Source organism: Ceratotherium simum, chromosome 7 (assembly GCF_057802395.1).
Source record: "Ceratotherium simum simum isolate JZ-2026a chromosome 7, ASM5780239v1, whole genome shotgun sequence".
NCBI lineage: Eukaryota > Metazoa > Chordata > Mammalia > Perissodactyla > Rhinocerotidae > Ceratotherium > Ceratotherium simum.
Genome location: NC_141906.1, coordinates 24084921 through 24090920, shown reverse-complemented (window position 1 = coordinate 24090920; position 6000 = coordinate 24084921). Strand labels below are relative to the sequence as shown.

General features: G+C 34.7%; 1 pseudogene; it reads right to left on the bottom strand.

The window, feature by feature from the left end:
• Window positions 1–3656: 3656 nt before the first annotated feature.
• Window positions 3657–4635, bottom strand: LOC101387327 (olfactory receptor 56B34-like; annotated as a pseudogene).
• Between the last annotated feature and the right edge of the window lie 1365 nt (window positions 4636–6000).

Genomic DNA, 6000 nt, shown 5'->3' with positions numbered 1-6000 from the left:
TTGGGCATAGGATCTAGATCTCCTGATTCTCAACGACCTTTGTATTTAAGTATATTTATGTGTTTACTGTGTATATTCCCTTTTAGACTGTAAGCAGTTTGAGGGTGAGATCATGTCTTCCTTTTTCACTACTTTACCTCCAGCATCTCACACCCAATCAAAAAAAAAAGTTGTATCATTCTCTTCTCCAAAGCATATCAAACAGTAAATACAAAAGAGAGAGAAAGAGAGAAGAGAGAGAAGAGAGAGGAGACAGAAGAGAGAGATATCTTACTGAAGAAACTTTATTGTTTTCTTTTATAAATTAATATTATTTCATGAGAATTTCCCCCTGTAACTATAAAGTCTTATAGACATCATTTTATGGACTTCATTTTATTTTTTGAATAATGATGCAATGAACATTTTTCTAAATAAAATTCACTGTTTTTACAGATTATTTTCTTTAAATAAATATTTAGTATAAATTACTGGGTTTATTTATTTTCTTTATTGTATTTTTTTTATTCTATTTCATTGATTTCTGTTTTGTTTTTATTATTTTCTCCACTTACTTTGGTTTTAATTCTTCCAATTTCTTTCTTTTTTTTTTTTTTTCACTTGAGGAAGATTAGCCCTGAGCTAACATCTGTGCAAATCTTCCTCTATTTTGTACGTGGGTTGCTGCCACAGCATGGCTGACAAGTGATGTAGGTCCATGCCCAGGATCTGAACCTGAAAACGCAGGCTGCCAAAGTGGAGCACACTAAACTTAACAACTAGGCCATGGGGCCAGCCCCTCTTCCAATTTCTTAAAATAGAATCTTAGATTATACATTTAAGATTTTTCTTCTTTTCTAATACAGGTATTTAAAGCTATAATTTTCCATCTATGCACTGCTTCAGATGCATTCCACAAATTTTGATATGTTGCATTTAAATTTTCATTTAATTTAAAATATTTTATAATTTCCCTTATAATTTCTTCATGACCCACAGTTTATTTAGAAATGTGTTGTTGTTGTTTTATCTCTAAACATTAAACATTTGGGGATTTTCTAATTTCTTTTTGTTGTGAATTTCTAATTTGATTCTGTTGGGATCAGAGAACATATTTTGTATGATTGCAGTTTTTTAAAAGTTGTTGAGACTTGTTTCATCATGCAATATATGATCTATCCAGGAGAAATATCCAAATGTACTTGAAAAGGTATGTATTCTGCTGTCATTGGGTAGAGTTTCATGTAAATGTCAATTAGATCAAGTTGGTTGATACTGTTGTCCAAGCCTTCCATATTCTTACTGTTATTCTGTCTAGTTATTCCATCAGTTACGGAGGGTGGCATATTAAAGTCCCCAACTATTATTGTTGAGCTGTCTGTTTCTTCTCTCAATTATGTCAGATTTTACTTCATACATTTTGGAGCTGTGCTGATAACTGCCTATACATTTAGAGTTGACATATCTTTCTAAGGTATTGACCCTTTTAGCATTATTAAATGACTCTAGAAATATATCTTGTCTTAAAGTCGATTTTCTCTGATATTAATGTAGTCACTCCAGCACTAATGATTTTTTGTTTGCACAGCTTATATTTTTACTTTCTTTTTCTTTCAAATTATTTTTATTTCTCAAAGTACTTTTGATTGGAGTGTTTATTCCATGAATATTTGATGTTATTGTTTATATGTTTGGATTTATGTCATTTTGCTTTTTTATTTCTATGATTATGTTCCTCTGTTTTTTGTTCCTCTGTTACTCTTTTACTACTATTTCATTTATTTTGCATGAAATAAATATTTTTAGTGTACTATTTTAATCCCTCTGTTGATTTTTAAACTGTTTTAGTTATTTTCTTAGATATTTCTTTATAGATGCATCTTTTTTTTTTTTTCTTGTGAGGAAGATCAGCCCTCAGCTAACATCCATGCCAATCCTCCTCTTTTTGCTGAGGAAGACCAGCCCTGAGCTAACATCTACTGCCAATCCTCTTACCTTTTTCTCCCCAGAGCCCCAGTAGATAGTTGCATGTCATAGTTGCACGTCCTTCTAGTTGCTATATATGGGATGCCGCCTCAGCATGGCCAGACAAGCGGTGCGTCGGTGAGTGCCTAGGATCCGAACCCAGGCTGCCAGTAGCAGAGTGTGCGCACTTAACTGCTAAACCGTGGGGCCGGCCCCTGCACCTCTCTTTTTTTTAAATCACAATTTACTTTAGATGAATACACACTCAACTCTGATAGAATATAAGAACTTTATTCCAATATATCTACATTACTTCCTCCTTCTTTATTATTACTGTCATATAAATATATTATATCTATATGTGTTATAAACCCACCAGCAGAGTGTTATTATTATTGGTCTATATAATCTTATGCCTTTTGAAGAAATTTTGAGAGAGAAAGAGAAAGAGTATATCTGCGTAGTCTTTTATATTTTCCACTTTTAGTGCTCTTCATTTCCTCCTATGGATTCAACATGCTGTCTGGTGTTATTTCCTTTCCTCCAGAATGATTTTTCTTGGTACAATTATGCACCACATAATGATGTTTTGGTCAACAATGGAGCACATATACAGTGGTGGTCCCTTAAGATTAGCAACACATAGCTTATGTGTATAGTAGGCTATACCAGCCAAGTATGCGTAGGTACACTTTATCATGTTTGCACGATGACGAGATTGCCTAACAACGCATTTATCAGAACGTATCTCTTTTATTAAGTGACACATGACTGTATTTCTTGTAAGGCAAGTCTACTGGCAATGAATTTTCTCAGTTTTTTTTTTTTCTGTTTACAATTGTTTTCATTTTGTCATAATTTTTGAGAGATAATTTTGTTGGTTATAGAATTCTTGGTTGACACCAAGAACTTCCAGAACTTGGAATACGCCATTCCATTCCCTTCTGGCCTCTATCATTTCTGATGAGAAGTCATTATTAATCGTAATGCATGTTTATGATGAGTTATTTTTTCTCTTACTTCTTTGAATATTTTTTTTCTTTGTCTCTGTCTTTAGTAGACTGACTCTTATATATGTAGATATAGATCTCTGTTTTTATCCTAGTTGGAACTCTTTGAACTCTGATACGTAGATTAATGTTTTCTCTTCAAATATTTTTGACCAACGTTTCTTCAAAATATTTTTCTACCCCTTTCTTGCTCTCTCTTCTGAGAGTTTCACTACACATATGTTGGTATGTTTGATGTATCACAGGTTTCTGAGTCTCTGTTCATTTTTCCTTAATCTTTTTTCTTTTTGTTCTTCAGACTATATACTTTCTATTGATTTATTTTCAAATTCACTGATTCTTTCCTCTGCCATCTCACATCTGTTGTTGAACCTCTCTGGTGAGTTTCTTTTTCAGTTATCACACTTTTAAACCTCAGAAATTCCATTTGATTCTTTTATATAGTTTCTACCTCAATAGATTATCTGCTTACGGATTCATTGTCCTCATATTTTTCTTTAATTCTTTAAGCATGGTTCTCTTTAATTCTTTGAATATCTTTACAATAGCTGCTCTAAAGTCTGTGTTTGATAAACCCAACATCTAGGTCTAACAAATTATATTTAGCTAATGAAAGAGGGAAATCAGATTCCAACCTGCGTCTGTTGGGTTTCAAACCTGTGCTCTTTTGCAGTATCTCATATCCCATTCTTTAAGTTTGTGTTACTTCTGGGACATATTCTCATCTAACTCAAGCACCCTCTGGAAGCCCACTCTTAGGTCTTGGGCTCTAAGAGCATATACCATGGGGGTAAGGGCTGGGGGGATGACAATGTTAAGCACATTAGGAAGAACAGGGAAGATGGGAACTGCTTTTCCTGCTAGGTGGGCTATAGACACTACAATAATGGTTGTGTAGAAGAAGAAGATGAGGATGAGATGGGAACTGCAGGTGCTCAGAGCCTTGACTATTGCCTCTGCAGAGTTCAGTCACAGCACAGAGCGAAAGATCAGAACATAGGAGATAAAGACTAGAGCCATGTCACTTCCCCCAAGGACCCACGCCAAAGCCAACTGATAAAACCTATTAATGGTGTTGTCATCACAGGCCAAGCCAGTGACCCCTGGGTTAGAGCACATGCAGTGCTCAATTTCGTTCTTGGCGCAGTAGTGTCTCTGGGCAGCCAGTATAGGTACTGGGATGGTGAGTAGGACATTCCTAAGCACCATGAATACTATGGCTTTCCCCACAAAAGCTTCAGTAACCATGGAGGAGTATTGAAGTGGGTGGCAGATGGCTACATATCTATCCATAGCCATGCAGAAGAAGATGGCTGACTCCATGCTAATAAAATAGTGAACAGCATAGATTTGAGTAAAGAACTCAAGGAGGCTGACGGCTTTGGCATCAAACGAAAAGATGGCCAGAATCTTGGCCATGAGGGTAGTAGCCAAGCCAATGTCCACTACAGCCAGGATACTAAGGAATTGATACATTGGCTGGTGCAGGTTAAGCTCATGGTGAATGTTGATCACAATGAGGATATTGGCACCATGAGCTAAGAGGTATATCAGAACCAGGGGCAAGAAGAGCCAGTGTTGCCACTCATGAAAGCCTGGGAGTCCCAATCAGGATGAACTTAGACACTTGAAGTCTTGAGCTATTGGTTAGACACTGGGAGATATCAATATCTTGGGGCATCTTAATCCTTAGTGTCTGTCTGTAGATAAAGGGAAACAAGAAGGAAGCTTGGTTAGATCTTCAGCTGAGATTCAGATTTAACTTAAAGACATGACTCGCTGATAGTCCCTTCGATCATGATATTCCCCCATGTCTCTGGAAAATGTTCTTAAAGAGTAACTGAGATGTCCAAAATAGGCCCTAAAAGGAAGATTACAGCAGAAACAGAGTCAGAGGGGAATCAGTTACTGGCTCCATGTCACTCAATGGTGTTTTTTCACATGGAGCAAGAGGATGTGCACAAAAAGCGGGAGACACAATCATTATGAGCAGTCTGATTTTTCAGGAGGCAAACACTAAGTACAGAATAGATATACTCCTTCTTGGACGTCTTCTAGGGAAGAACGAGAAGTCAAAACAAGAATTATCATAATGATTTTGTTTTGTATACAGTTAAGATGTTCTCACAAAAACACCTTTGAAAGACCTTTTTTGAATTTGAAGAAATTGAGGTTAATAGAAGTTAAATGATTTATCTGAGTTTAGAATTTTAAATGATAAATGAGCTGGGACTAAAATCTTAGTATTTTGTATTTTGTTGCTAGGCACTTTCCATTAGACTATTGCTGATGGGTTGATACAAATTGTTCTTTTAAGGTATAACCTCTTCTCCCCTTCTGATCAAAAAAGTTAAACTGAAAACATATTAAAACCCATATTTTTCAATTTACTGATTTTTTTAAATACTGCCGTATGTAAGATGATTAAATTACCAGTAACTTTCCTACCACTTCTAAATTTGAGTGGGGCTTTCCCAAGGGCATTATTTTAAAGATATGCAAAACAATATTTTTTTTCTTAAGGGAATTTTAATATGTACTAGATTTAACTATCATAGATATTTTAATATTTAAATATTTACATATTTATACTTAGATGAAATCAATGTTCTTCATATATCTTTTCATAACAGTACCTCCCCATTTGAGAGGTCATATTTTGATTCAAATCTTGCATGGCTGTAGAACATTTTCAGGTTATTTTATCAGAAAGGGAAAATGGGCAATATACTTTGAATGGATTAGAGAATCATTTTCAACTCAGAATTTTGATTACTATTCATTTCTCATTACTTTTTTTCTGTTTTTAGTGGTTAATTACAAAAAATGTAACTCATTTATCTTGAATAGATTTTGGTCTACAGTGGAACAAATATATTTGTATTGTTTTATTTTTCTCCAAATATATAAAAGTTTTAGTTTCTTTTCCCATTCACTGTTGATGCCTCCTTTTGTAAACAGTAAGTTCTTATATGCATTGGGTCTAATATATTCTGCTCCATTTTTCTATCTGTACATTGTGATGAGAGTGCTATAGTGATTAAAA